At 49.6% G+C, this 15397-nt stretch overlaps 1 protein-coding gene across 4 annotated transcripts in view; it reads left to right on the top strand.

Annotated features, from left to right (window-relative positions):
• Nucleotides 1–4473: 4473 nt before the first annotated feature.
• The window catches only part of NFYA (nuclear transcription factor Y subunit alpha), a 28985-nt gene continuing 18061 nt past the window's right edge, over nucleotides 4474–15397 (top strand). For 2 of the 4 annotated variants that reach the window (XR_005777522.1, XM_040424068.1), the window contains exon 1: nucleotides 6208–6321. The gene's annotated coding sequence lies outside the window, so the exon portion shown is untranslated. Of the gene's footprint in view, nucleotides 4486–6207; nucleotides 6322–6428; nucleotides 6674–6726; nucleotides 7461–7707; nucleotides 7783–15397 lie in introns of those variants that run through there. The other 2 variants (XM_040424069.1, XM_040424070.1) reach the window with 2 other exon arrangements.

The raw sequence follows: 15397 nt of genomic DNA, 5'->3' as shown, positions 1-15397 counted from the left end.
CCCAGTCAGAGTCCTGAAGTCAACCCGATTGAGATGCTGTGGCATGACCTCAAGAAAGCGATTCACACCAGACATCCAGTGGCGTCGCCAGGGGGGGGCCAGAGGGGGCCACGGCCTCCCCTACATCATGCTGTGCCCCCCCAACTAAAATGCCCCCCCCCCTAAGTGAGCCGCCGCCGGGCACAGGGAGATGAGCGCTTCCATTGCGCTCATCTCCATTGTAATCTGTGCCTGTGCCAGCGGAGGTGCAGGGGAGGGAGAGGCGTGTCCCTTCCCCTTCCTCTGATAGGCTGCAGGCACTAGGCCGGCAGCCTATCAGAGGCCGGCGCAGGCGGAGCGATGACGTCATCGCGCCGCCTAAGCCTTACAGCGCGGGACACAGGAAGAGTCTGCATCGCATCGCTGACACTGAGGTAAGTATCAGTGTTTTTTTTTATTTTTATTACAATAGTGTTACTGCCACATTGGGGGGGGGGGCTTATTACAATGGGGGGGAACTTAATACTGCCACATGATGGGGGGCTTAATACTGGAACATGGGGGGGCTTAATACTGGCACGTAATGGGGGGGCTTATTACTGGCACGTGATGGGGGGCTTATTACTGTCACATTGAGGGGCTTATTACTGGCACGTGATGGGGGGCTTATTACTGTCACATTGAGGGGCTTATTACTGGCATGTGATGGGGGGCTTATTACTGGCACGTGATGGGGGGCTTATTACTGGCACGTAATGGGGGGCTTATTACTGGCACGTGATGGGGGGCTTATTACTGGCACGTAATAGGGGGGCTTATTACTGGCACGTAATGGGGGGGCTTATTACTGGCACGTGATGGGGGGCTTATTACTGGCACGTGATGGGGGGCTTATTACTGGCACGTGATGGGGGGCTTATTACTAGCACGTAATGGGGGGGCTTATTACTGGCACGTGATGGGGGCTTATTACTGGCACATTGGGGGGCTCTTGTTACTGGCAGTGGCACGTTATTGAGGGCACTTATTACTGGCACATTATTGGTGGGCACTATAGGGGCATCTACTGAGGCCACAAAGAAGGGGTGTTTTATATGGGGGGGCTCTGTACAGTAGCATTTTATACTGGGACACATTATGGCGGGTACTATGGAGAAGGGGAGACAGGAGTACTATGGAGTCATCTACGGGGGGCACTAAGAAGGGGTATTTTATACTTGCAAATTATGGGGGACACTGAGGGCATCTACTGGGGCACGATATATGGGGCATTTTATACTGGTACATTATGGGGGGCACTAGCAGGAAGGGGAGAGAGGAGCACTATGGAGGCATTTACTGGGGCACTATATAGGGGTATTTTATACTGGCACATTATGGGGGACATTAGCTCAACTGGGGGCATAAGGGGGTATGTTTTGCACATTATAAGGAGAATTATTTCTACTGGGGGGGGCTTTATTACTCCCCCATGGTATGACCCCCTAGTAGCAGCACCAGCCTCTCCCTGCTCTGCTATCCCTCTGCCCCTTCTCCAAATCCTTATTATGAAATCTTTCTCATTAGGATAAAACACAACATCAGCTCCGCCGCGCCCCCGGCCAAAGTGTGGAAGTGGCGTCCGAGATCCCCAAGGGCCAAGCCAAGTAACTGTAGGTGTTCATGTGAAATATGTTTATTTTATATATGTACACTCCTGTGAGAGGCGGGGAGGGAGATCTGTGGATGACACTGTTATGGAGGGGGAAATGGGGATGACCCTGTCATGGGGTGGATCTGTGGATGACACATATAGCATAAGATGCTATATACGGTATGTGGAATCCACAGATCCCCCCCCCCATAGCAGTGTCATCCACAGATCCCCCTCTCTATAAAAGTGTCATCCACAGACAGCTGGACTTTTCTTCCCTGTTGCGGTTTTAGGTATTGGGTAAAGTATTGCAGCATTTCTAAGATTACTTGTGTAAATGTATCGTTGTTATAGCTGCCCCCCCTACTTTTGTCCTGGCCCCCAGTGTGCCCCCCTAAAATTTGAAAGCTAGAGACGCCACTGCAGACATCCCAAGAATATTGCTGAACTGAAACAGTTCTGTAAAGAGGAATGGTCAAGAATTACTCCTGACCATTGTGCACGTCTGATCTGCAACTACAGGAAACGTTTGGTTGAAGTTATTGCTGCCAAAGGAGGTTCAACCAGTTATTAAATCCAAGGGTTCACATACTTTTTCCACCTGCACTGTGAATGTTTACATGGTGTGTTCAATAAAAACATGGTAACATTTAATTCTTTGTGTGTTATTAGTTTAGGCAGACTGTGATTGTCTATTGTTGTGACTTAGATGAAGATCAGATCACATTTTATGACCAATTTGTGCAGAAATCCATATCATTCCAAAGGGTTCACATACTTTTTATTGCAACTGTATTACCGTATTTATTGCCATATAAGACGCCCCTAGGTTTTAGAGGCGGACAATAAGAAAACATTTTTTTCATTAGACCTCAGGTCAGACCAGCAATCAGACCCCTAATGTTAATCAGACCTTAGATCACAGCTCCAATCAGATCCTGAATGTTAATAAGACCCCAAAAATACCTCAGATCAGACCCCCCAATCAGACCTCAGCTCACACCCAAAAGTGAATGACCCCCAATCAGACCTCAGATAAGAGCCCCAAAATAAATAAGCTGACAGCCGAGGACCAGGAAGCGGTGAGTACAAACCCTTCACCGTTTCCCAGTACTCCGGTACTAATGAGCGCTTCCATAATGGAAGCGCTCATTAGTATTCACCCCATAAGACGCAGGGACATGGGGGAAAAAAACTGCGTCTTATGGGGCGAAAAATATGGAACATACCTTGCAGACAAAAAGCTTTCAGGAAAGATGAGACCAAATATTTTTCTCACACAGGCTGCCTGTATATGGGTAACGGAGGCGCCAAAAGCAACCTGGACCACATAGACACTTGGCAGCATGCGCCACTATAATACATTTAATAGTCTCGCACCACAATTGATAAGTACTATCAAACGTAAAACCTCTGTGCTGCAGACAAAATATGGCTCATTTTAGAACAGCAGTGTGCCAAATAATAAATCAAACCCTAAATGCGTGCACATGATGGGGAAGGGGGGTGGAGGGGGGGGGCAGAGAGCAGAAAATGACGGCGAAAAAGGCGAGCTTGGTAAATGTGCCCCCATGATTTCCTGTTCTATGCAGGTAACTTTTCATTAGCTATTGTTATTATAACCACAGGCAGAATTAAAATGTCAAGTAACACCTCTGTATAGACAACACATGATCCACCATTCACAATAGGTGATATTACAGCTTATCTACTTCTTCCTGACCTCTGCAGCTGTCACAGAGCATACCTAGAAAGCTCACCCATATAAGTCAATGGCGTCCCGTACTGTCCATTGTGTCTATGACGCATGTAGCTGCTCTCAAAAGACAGTAAGTCTAAGGGTCCATTCACACGTCCGCAATGTTTTGCGGATTCACAAAACACGGACAGCGGCAATGTGCGTTCCGCATTTTGCGGACCGCACATTGCTGGCACTAATAGAACATCACTGTCCTTGTCCGCAATTGCGGACAAGAATAGGACATGTTCTATTTTTTTTCAGGAACGGGTCCGCAATTCCGTGTCTCCATAGAAATTAATGGGTCCGTAATTCCATTCCGCAAAATGCGGAACGAAATTGCGGACGTGTGAATGGACCCTAAGACCTCTTTCAGACAAATGTCTCCTGTGCGGAAATCATGCTCCATGTGTGAGTGTGATTTCCCGTTATGGACACTGCTCGTTTTGTAGGATCGCAGGCATTATAATGATTTATAATGCTGGGTGTCTCTGCCTGACTTGTATCTACTGAATTAGGCCTCTTTCACACGACCGTATGGCTTTTTCAGTGTTTTGCGGGCTGTTTTTCACTGATCTGTTGTTCCATTTTTTGTTTCTGTTCCGTTTTTCCGTATGGCAAATACAGTAATTACATAGAAAAAATTGGGCTGGACATAAAATTTTCAAAATATGTTTCCGCAAAAACAGAACGGATACGGAAGATATATGGATGCATTTTTCTGCGCAGGCACGGTGAGAAAGCTGTCAGCCTGCGAGTGTCCTTCCCTCACCGCGCCTGAGCACAATACTAAACGGCGCAAGATTTCCCCAGGGCACAGGGCAGGCAGAAGGATGCGAATGATGCCTGGCCCTGTCAATCAACACTTGGAAGGTGTGACTTGAGGTGGGAGCCTCTAGGTCAGGGGTCAGCAACCTTCGGCACTCCAGCTGTGGTGAAACTACATCTCCCATCATGCACACTTGCTTGGCTGTTCTCAGAACTCTCCTAGAAGTAAATGGAGCATGCTGGGAGTTGTAGTTTCACCACAGCTGGAGTGCCGGAGGTTGCTGACCCCTGCTCTAGGTGCAGGAGCAACGACCCCCCCCCCCCCCCCCCCGGCTCATTTATATATTATAAAAGTAAGAATTCTACAGTAACGGGGGCACGGATCATCATCATTAGAATAGCAGAGTTAGGCGCAGCTGACAGTAACACATCACTAATGTCAGCCAGTTTAAAGCGAACCTTTCACCTCATTTTCACTTGTTAAACTAGCCACAGTACCTTATAGATTATATTGAATGTGTTGTTATCCATGTTAGTGCCGCTTTCCTGCGCTTTTTATTCATAAAAAAAACGTCTTATAAAGTTCTGATTTCTGCTCCAACAGTCAGGCAACAAGTCAAGGGGGTAGCCCTTCCCTCTCCTCTGGCCGTACCTCCCCTGCCCTAACGCCGCCTCTATGCTTTGTGATTGACAGCCGGCTCAGTCGCCGGGACGGCGCTTCTGAATCCTGCGCATGCGCCGTCCTCCTCATTCGCCGCGCGATCCCGTCTTTCTGGCGGACAGAAGCGCGACCATGTAACAGGATCGCGCATGCGCCGTACGCGATGCCTGCCTGTCTGCTCTCCCTCCCGTGAGCGCGCTCCACTATCTTCAGGCTCCAAGTGCCCCACGTGATCACTGTAGACTTGCCGCAGATTGCAAGCCAGTGATCATCGTGAGCGCCAGAAAGACGGGATCGCGCGGCGAATGAGGAGGACGGCGCATGCGCAGGATTCAGAAGCGCCGTCCCGGCGACTGAGCCGGCTGTCAATCACAAAGCATAGAGGCGGCGTTAGGGCAGGGGAGGTACGGCCAGAGGAGAGGGAAGGGCTACCCCCTTGACTTGTTGCCTGACTGTTGGAGCAGAAATCAGAACTTTATAAGACGGTTTTTTTATGAATAAAAAGCGCAGGAAAGCGGCACTAACATGGATAACAACACATTCAATATAATCTATAAGGTACTGTGGCTAGTTTATAAAGTGAAAATGAGGTGAAAGGTTCGCTTTAATACTGAAAATTCTAGTGACAGAAACCCTTTCAGTGTAGACCAGGGATCGGCAACCTCTGGCACTCCAGTAACTTCCAGCATTCTCCATTCACTTCAGTGGGAGATGTGAGAGCAAGCAATTGTGCATGCTGGGTGTGGTAGTTTCACCACAGCTGAAGTGCTGATCCAGGTTTAGGCCATGCTTGGACTCTGGTCCAGATGTACTAGTCCTAATCCACGAAGTGGAAATCGTGCCATTTCAAAACAGACTTTTGGTGCAGAGACCTTAGTAAATATGGGCCACTATATTCACTCCCGGGGGAGAGCAGGGCTTGCTCCTATGTATTTCGCCACAGCGTCCATTGTAATGCAGTCTGCACCGCATTATTATCACTTTCTGTGTCGTGTGTACTCTATTAAAAGACCGACAGTGTTTGTTTTCCAGTTTCCCCTCCGCATAGACCTATTACTCAGGCGGACACGGGCGCCATTTTCTGTAGCCGCAGACTGCTGTTATCAGGCACAGGATACCATGAGAGCACTACAGTCTCCGCGGTTCTAATGTATTCATGTGCCGGGGCAGCAGCGTCTCTCCTGCCTCCTACAGCTCTTTCTTCGCCGTTACAGACGATTTCTCTGACACCTATGTTTCGCATATAGGTAGGAGACTACAAGTCCCACCTCCATGGCGGACGTACGATTTTACTAGAAAGTTCCGCAGAAGAAGAGGCTAGTACGCGTGCTCGAACAATAATTTGGACAGAGGGTGGGTCTCCGCGTTGTCCTTGTGCGCCTGCGTAATAGGGTGGGCGTGGGAAATTACGCATGCGCGTGAAGAGCAGTTTTTCGGCGCCTTTGTCCTTCCGCCATTTTGCGTGTCTAGCGCTGATTGGGCTCCGTGCTCCGGTTCTGGAACCAATCAGAGCGGAGAGGAGAACCGAGACCGGGAGAGGTGGTGAGTAGGACCGGGGGAGAGAGCCAATAACACCACGGGGAGGGAGAAACATGACCTAAGCCTCACAGCCAATAACACCAATGTATTAGGCAGTAACATAAATAGCCAATCCGGGCAGACAAAGCCAGCATCTCCCGGACAAGACGCCTGATGATCCAGTAGTCAGGCTGCAGTGTGGAGAGCTGTGGTGACGCTGCTGCCAGTGCGGTCCCGCTAGATAGCGGCCTCCTGTACAGGGACTGTAGGGAGGGTATGGCGGTGTAGTGGTGGTCCTCCTGTACAGGGGCTGTAGGGAGGGTATGGCGGTGTAGTGGTGGTCCTCCTGTACAGGGGCTGTAGGGAGGGTATGGCGGTGTCGTGGTGGTCTTCCTGTACAGGGGCTGTAGGGAGGGTATGGCTGTGTAGTGGTGGTCCTCCTGTACAAGGGCTGTAGGGAGGGTATGGCTGTGTAGTGGTGGTCCTCCTGTACAGGGGCTGTAGGGAGGGTATGGCTGTGTAGTGGTGGTCCTCCTGTACAGGGGCTGTAGGGAGGGTATGGCTGTGTAGTGGTGGTCCTCCTGTACAGGGGCTGTAGGGAGGGTATGGCGGTGTCGTGGTGGTCCTCCTGTACAGGGGCTGTAGGGAGGGTATGGCGGTGTCGTGGTGGTCCTCCTGTACAGGGGCTGTAGGGAGGGTATGGCGGTGTCGTGGTGGTCCTCCTGTACAGGGGCTGTAGGGAGGGTATGGCGGTGTCGTGGTGGTCCTCCTGTACAGGGGCTGTAGGGAGGGTATGGCGGTGTCGTGGTGGTCCTCCTGTACAGGGGCTGTAGGGAGGGTATGGCGGTGTAGTGGTGGTCCTCCTGTACAGGGGCTGTAGGGAGGGTATGGCGGTGTAGTGGTGGTCCTCCTGTACAGGGGCTGTACTGAGTGGATAGAGAAGGTCTATGGATTGAGTAGATATTGGGGTGGTCCTTAGCATGTCCTGTGTATATATGATCCAGTGTGATATATACATGTAATTATTTCTCTGATGTGTTTAACCCCTGCAGCTGATAGTTACTACCCCCTTCCCCATCCCTTCCAATAAAACTTTGCTTTTGTTCATGTTAGCAAGAGTTTATTTCTCGGCTGCCGCCTGGAGCGCTGTGTGACAGTATGACCCCACTACGTCTCTCTTCTCCATCAATTCAGCATTTATTCACCAAATTTCTTAGCGACGTTTCGACCACACTGGTCGAAACGTCGCTAAGAAATTTGGTAAATAAATGCTGAATTGATGAAGAGAAGAGTGCCGCGGTATACTTTGAATATTTTATTTGCTGAGACGGGGTATGTGGACTGTCACCTGACACCGCAGGCACCACCACTATATAATCCCACTGTTGTGCTGCAGCATTTTTCTTTTGTCCCACTACGTCTCTGATATTGCACTTCTCTGGACATATAAAGGTGACCGTGTAATACTATTAAAGTCTGAGCTAGGTATCTGTACACTGCTGTGAGCATTATTGTGACTGTCTGGGAACAGTAACTATAGGCTAATTCATATCTATACCACCCTACAGCTCTTCTGTTTTGAATAAACCCACCTAGTCAAGTATATCTTCTATGTAGGGAATCCCTGCACCGTTTGAGTGGTGGTCCCGGGATTACGGTGGAATAATGATGGCTTATTCCAGTGCAGGGCGGCTGTCCTCCCCTGTCACAGAGGAGTATATGCGTCTACAGGATTGAGCCGGTATCGGCACCCTCCCCGCACTGAGAGGTTCAGAACCGCTGCATCCTCATTTTATTTATTTTTTTCCCCCCCAAATTTTTTTTTTGTCTCAAAATCCAAAAAATGATACAAACCACTCTGAACCACCTCTGATCCGGTGCTCTGATGTCATGTTTTCGCTGCAGCAGTGACAGCTCTGTTTACACCATGTGATCAGTTCAGCCAATCCCCAGCCTAAGCTCTATACTGCCTGAGACGGTTCAGGCCAGTGATTGGCTGCACTGAGGTTTACCGACATCACTACTGCAGTCATGAAAACAGCGCCTGACGCTAGGATGGAGCGGCACTGTGCGGAGTTCAGAGCAGTGAGTCACATGACCCGTGTGCCAGCTGAATCTCCTGACCCAAACTGACTTCATCGTAGTGATTTCCTTGGAGGACAACAGGCTGGACTGGATGGACAGATGTCTTTTTTTTCAGCCTTACAAACTATTGGGGTCATTTCTCAAACTGGTGTAAAGTAGAACTGGCTTAGTTGCTCATAGCAACCAATCAGATTCCACCTTTCATTTTGGACAGCTCTTTTGGAAAATGAAAGGAGGAATCTATGGGCAACTAAGCCAGTTCTACTTTACACCAGTTTGAGAAATGCCCCCCCATATGTTACTATTTATGATACAGTCAGTTCCTATCTGATTGTGGGTGTATTGTACTGTGCTTACATCATCATGTCAGTACTGTATAATAGACCCACCATCAGACAGGAACTGACTGTACCATAAGTCACTAATACACTCGGGTCAGTCCAGGAGGTGGCGGGCGATCACAGTTGTGTGAATTGGCTCCAAGTTTTTTATTTTATACCTTCATTGCCTTTAAAAGAGAATAACTGAGTGACTGAGACAACCCCTTTCATTTTCGACAGTGGTAGATGTTAGGCTACTTTCACACTAGCGTTTTTCTTTTCCGGCATAGAGTTCCGTCACAGGGGCTCTATACCGGAAAAGAACTGATCAGGCATATCCCCATGCATTCTGAATGGAGAGTAAGGGCTCTTTCACACTTGCGTTATTGTCTTCCGGCATAGAGTTCCGTCGTCGGGACTCTATGCCGGAAGAATACTGATCAGGATTATCCTAATGCATTCTGAATGGAGAGTAATCCGTTCAGGATGCATCAGGATGTCTTCAGTTCCGGTACGGAACGTTTTTTGGCCGGAGAAAATACCGCAGCATGCTGCGCTTTTTGCTCCGGCCAAAAATCCTGAAGACTTGCCGCAAGGCCGGATCCGGGATCAATGCCCATTGAAAGGCATTGATCCGGATCCGGCCTTAAGCTAAACGTCGTTTCGGCGCATTGCCGGACCCGACGTTTAGCTTTTTCTGAATAGTTACCATGGCTACCGGGACGCTAAAGTCCTGACAGCCATGGTAAGTGTAGCGGGGAGCAGGGGAGCAGTGTACTTACCGTCCGTGCGGCTCCCCGGGCGCTCCAGAGTGACGTCAGGGCGCCCCAAGCGCATGGATCACGTGATCACATGGATCACGTCATCCATGCGCATGGGGCGCTCTGACGTCATTCTGGAGCGCCCGGGGAGCCGCACGGACTGTAAGTATACCGCTCCCCCGCTCCCCGCTCCTACTATGGCAACCAGGACTTTAATAGCGTCCTGGGTGCCATAGTAACACTGAACGCATTTGGAAGACGGTTCCGTCTTCAAATGCTTTCAGTACACTTGCGTTGTTACGGATCCGGCAGGCACCTCCGGCAACGGAAGTGCATGCCGGATCCCAACAACGCAAGTGTGAAAGAGGCCTAATCCGTTCAGTTTGCATCAGGATGTCTTCAGTTCAGTCGTTTTGACTGATCAGGCAAAAGAGAAAACCGTAGCATGCTACGGTTTTATCTCCGGCGGAAAAAACTGAAGACTTTCCTGAATGCCGGATCTGGCATTTTTTCCCATAGGAATGTATTAGTGCCGGATCCGGCATTCAAAATACCGGAATGCCGGATCCGTCCTTCCGGTCTGCGCATGCGCAGACCTTTAAAAATGAGAAGAAAAAAAATACTGGATCCGTTTTGCCTGATGACACCGGAAAAACGGATCCGGTATTGCAATGCATTTTTCTGACTGATCAGGATCCTGATCAGTCTGGAAAATGCCTGATCAGTCAGAAAAAATGACATCCGTTTGCATACAGTTTGCCTGATCAGGCAGTCAGTTCAGGCAACGGAACTGCCTGCCGGAATCAAACAACGCAAGTGTGAAAGTACCCTTAGTCATTTTAAAGGGTTTTTTCTTTGTTCTAGAATATAAAATCTCCAGTATTCTTATACTTTGTTTCCATTCCGTCCCATGCGCCACATATTATTAACCTGCTGTCATCAGAACCCTACCGGTTCAGCTCTCAGTCCCGTGATCACCATGGCAACCAGTGACGGCGCTCACAGGAAACCGAATGGATTTTCCTGGGGTCTGCTGTTAGAAAACAGATTCTCAGAGAGTTCAGAGGTCATGTTTGACTGAAATTAGGGATGTTGTCCAGCTTAGAAACCCGTTTTCATACACCCTATCAGGGTGCGGTCACACGTGGCGGCTGTGCAGCAAATAGCACATACCTGCGGTTATGGAGCGTCTTCTTCCAGCAAAGGGAACACACAGCAGAAATGAATTATAGAATAGTTACATTAAGGTAATTTAACCCCTTAAAGCTATATCACGTACAGTACAGACTAGGGTTGTCCCGATACCACTTTTTTAGGACCGAGTACAAGTACCGATACTTTTTTTCAAGTAGTCACCGATACCGAATACCGATACTTTTTTTAAATGTCATGTGACCGTTTTGGGGGATCTGTGGATGACGCACTGTCATGTGGGGGATCTGTGGATGGCACTGTTATGGGGGACCTGTGGATGGCACTGTTATGGGGGATCTGTGGATGGCACTGTTATGGGGGATCTGTGGATGGCGCTGTTATGGGGGATCTGTGGATGGCGCTGTTATGGGGATCTGTGGATGGCGCTGTTATGGGGGATCTGTGGATGGCGCTGTTATGGGGGATCTGTGGATGGCGCTGTTATGGGGGATCTGTGGATGGCGCTGTTATGGGGGATCTGTGGATGGCACTGTTATGGGGATCTGTGGATGGCACTGTTATGGGGGATCTGTGGATGGCACTGTTATGGGGGATCTGTGGATGGCACTGTTATGGGGGATCTGTGGATGGCACTGTTATGGGGGATCTGTGGATGGCACTGTTATGGGGGATCTGTGGATGGCACTGTTATGGGGGATCTGTGGATGGCACTGTTATGGGGATCTGTGGATGGTACTGCTATGGGGTGGGATATCTGTGGATGGCATTGTTATGGGGTGGGGGGATCTGAGGATGGCATTATTTGGTGGGGGATCTGTGGATGGTGCTGTTATAGGGGATCTGTGGATGGAACTGTTATGGGGAGGATCTGTGGATGACACTGCTATATGTCATCCACAGATCCCCCTCATAACAGTGTCCCCCAATACACCGGGCCCCGCCGCTCACCGAAGTATTTATAAACGTGAATCCTTATCCTGTTGTTAAGTTGAACTAACGCTGCCCTCTCCCATGTTCCCCTGTATCCCCCTGTATCCCCACAGCACTTACTTAAGCTTCCATAGCAGGCAGAGCAGACGGCACCAGTAACGTCACTCACTGACGTCGCGCGTCTGCTCCGCCTGCTTCACTCATAAAGTGGGCGGAGCAGGCGCTCTACGTCAGTGAGTGACGTTACTGGTGCCGTCCGCTCTGCCTGCTATGGAAGCTTAAGTAAGTGCTGTGGGGATACAGGGGGGACATGGGAACATGGGAGAGGGCAGCGTTAGTTCAACTTAACAACAGGATAAGGATTCACGTTTATAAATACTTCGGTGAGCGGCGGGGCCCGGTGTAAGAGTACAGTGACTGCACCGGGCCCCGCCCATAGTTACGCCCATAGTATTCTATTTATGTATCGGGGCGGGGTATCGGCGGCTGAGTACCGCCGAGAAAACTCGGAATCGGTCCCGATACCGATACTAGTATCGGTATCGGGACAACCCTAGTACAGACCAAAAGTTTGGACACCCCTTCTCATTCAAAGAGTTTTCTTTATTTTCATGACTATGAAGGCATCAAAACTATGAATTAACACATGTGGAATTATATACATAACAAACAAGTGTGAAACAACTGAAAATGTCATATTCTAGGTTCTTCAAAGTAGCCACCTTTTGCTTTGATTACTGCTTTGCACACTCTTGGCATTCTCTTGATGAGCTTCAAGAGGTAGTCCCCTGAAATGGTCTTCCAACAGTCTTGAAGGAGTTCCCAGAGATGCTTAGCACTTGTTGGCCCTTTTGCCTTCACTCTGCGGTCCAGCTCACCCGCCCAAACCATCTCGATTGGGTTCAGGTCCGGTGACTGGAGGCCAGGTCATCTGGTGCAACACCCCATCACTCTCCTTCATGGTCAAATAGCCCTTACTTTCAAAGTTTTCCCATTTTTTTTTCGGCTGACTGACTGACCTTCATTTCTTAAAGTAATGATGGCCACTCATTTTTCTTTACTTAGCTGCTTTTTTCTTGCCATAATACCAATTCTAACAGTCTATTCAGTAGGACTATCAGCTGTGTATCCACCTAACTTCTCCTCAACGCAACTGATTGTCCCAACCCCATTTATATATAAGGCAAGAAATCCCACTTATTAAACCTGACAGGGCACACCTGTCAAGTGAAAACCATTTCAGGGGACTACCTCTTGCAGCTCATCAAGAGAATGCCAAGAGTGTGCAAAGCAGTAATCAAAGCAAAAGGTGGCTACTTTGAAGAACCTAAAATATGACATATTTTCAGTTGTTTCACACTTGTTTATGTATATAATTCCACATGTGTTAATTCATAGTTTTGATGCCTTCATAGTCATGAAAATAAAGAAAACTCTTTGAATTAGAAGGTATGTCCAAACTTTTGGTCTGTACTGTACATGTACGTCATAAGCATTAGGGGGTTGTATGGAGCAGACTTGCTCGCTGAGCTTTCTTCAAACATCGTATGTGTTGGCTGTATAATACTGCCTCCCACTGGCAGTAACTGGGATTGGTGATGCTGTTCCTGGTCATTTATCCCTAAAGATGCTGTTGCCAGTAGCAACTGTGAAGTTAGACAGAGGGAGGGGCCCCGTTCAGTTGCTATGACAGAGCAACAGATGGCGACCAAAATGGTCGCCAATGTGACTTAGAATTGCTAAATGGCGACACGACTTTGTAGTCTTGTCGCCATTTGCGCCTAGACCCGCCGCTGCTCTGCCTCTCACACGAGGAACTGACATGGCACGCGCTGACAGTGCGTCAGGTGCGGCACCTGAGGGGTTAATAGCGGTGAATCGCAGCGTGCAAAGAGGCTGGGTGCCGGGTATGGGATATGGCCGGCACCCGCAGCTCAGCCTGCGTTTGTATTAGGCATAAACTATATTCATTGGTGGCGCAGTGCACCGAACCCCCCCAACCCCAGTATTATAAAGTAGAATCATTGGTGGCGAAGTGCGGGTGGTCTTCAGGCATCTGATCGATGTTGCATGCTGTTACAACAATCCTCTGTGAAGAAAAGTATATGTTCTGGCAGTATGGTGCCATAGAACCAGCAATAAAAAAATAGGCCTCCAAATATGCTCTATTTGAAGTCTTGTGGTGAGCAAAGCCAGTAGATACATTACATAAGTAGCATCCATTTTCACAGTACAAACATACGGTAGAGGTTTTAGAAATGTTTTGTCTTGAAATCCTTTGTAACAGGAAAAGAAAATTGAGGAGAAATATAATTTCTCGCTGGTATCATTGGGGGACACAGAACCGTGGGTATAGCTTGCTGCTGCCACTAGGAGGCGACACTAGGCTGAAAAAAGACTTAGCTCCTCCCCTGCAGGCTATACCCCCTCCAGCCTGGAGAGAGCATGTCAGTTTTTAGCTTAGTGTCGTAGGAGGCAGACCCCCTGTTATTTTTTTGTTTTATTTTTAATTTTTATTTTCCTAGGTTAGGGGTCCAGGGCTACTAAGAGCTCTGCATCGCTGGGGGGGGGGGGGGGGCTGACCGGTGATGCTTATTCCACAGCTCTGCCTCCCACAAGAAGACAAAGTGGACCAGGAGGGCTTGACCTTCCTGCTCCCCCCAGCCATAGGGCCACCTGTTCCTGCCCTTCAACCCGGTCCCTGTCACTTGTGCCAGGGACTGAAGAGGTGGCTCTGCTGGTCCATGTCACAAGGGTGAAGAACACCGATGAAGGCAGGCTAATAGTCCGGAGTGGGTAAGTATCCTCAGCGAACCCCCCCCCCCCTTGATCACCTCGTCAAAATGGACCTTCTTTCTTAAAGTAGGCCATTACCACATTACCTCAGCCCCTGAGTTAGGTCTGGGCTTCTATCCATGTCCGGGGGTCTGGGTTCCCCCATTATACTCCGGGGGATCTTCTAAGGGCGCATCCCTAACTTTCTGCGGCATCACCTTATCCGGCCTGCGGGGTGAGCACCCGCGGCCGGTATACATCGAGAGCGGCGCCCCGGACACTCCGCTTCCCGGCCGGGCGCCAAAAATTTAGGCCCCGGCCTCTCTTCGGGCCTACTGGTACTCGGCCCGCGGCAGGGGGGCACAAGCGGACACATCCGACCGCCGATTGGAAGGTAAACTCCCAAGTCCCTCTGTTATACCGGTTGGCCATGCGCCTACTTTATGTCCCGGCTTTGCGGCCTACTAGGCCGCAACTTCATTCCGATTATGGAGGGGGCAGGTTCGTCCTTTAGGCGGGAATTCTCCCCGACTAGCGGTCCCCCTCCCAGGTGCCAGCTGAGCTCCGCCTTCGGTCCTCTAAGCTGGGTTAACCCTTCATGGTAAGCCACATTTTTGCAGCAGGCACTGGATATTCCAGTGTCCCTTTCTGCAGACCAAACGCCTTAAAGAGGACCTTTCACCGATTCTTACCCTATGAACTAACTATACAGATATGTAGAGAGGCGCCCGGGGATCTCACTGCACTTACTATTATCCCCGGGCGCCGCTCCGTTCTCCTGCTATGCCCTCTGGTATCTCCGCTCACTAAGTTATAGTAGGCGGAGATACCAGTCCCTAAGTTATGGTAGGCGGAGTCTGCCCTAGCGCTGGCCAATCGCAGCGCAGAGCTCACAGCCTGGGAGGTTATTTTCTCCCAGGCTGTGAGATCTGCAATGCGATTGGCCAGCGCTAGGGCAGACTCCGCCTACCATAACTTAGGGAACGGAGATACCGGAGGGCATAGCAGGAGAACGGAGCGGCGCCCGGGGATAATAGTAAGTGCAGAGAGATCCCCGGGCGCCGCTCCACATGT

Source organism: Bufo bufo, chromosome 3, assembly GCF_905171765.1.
Source record: "Bufo bufo chromosome 3, aBufBuf1.1, whole genome shotgun sequence".
Lineage (NCBI taxonomy): Eukaryota > Metazoa > Chordata > Amphibia > Anura > Bufonidae > Bufo > Bufo bufo.
The sequence above is the reverse complement of the archived record's forward strand: the minus strand, read 5'-3'. Positions and strand labels throughout refer to the sequence as shown.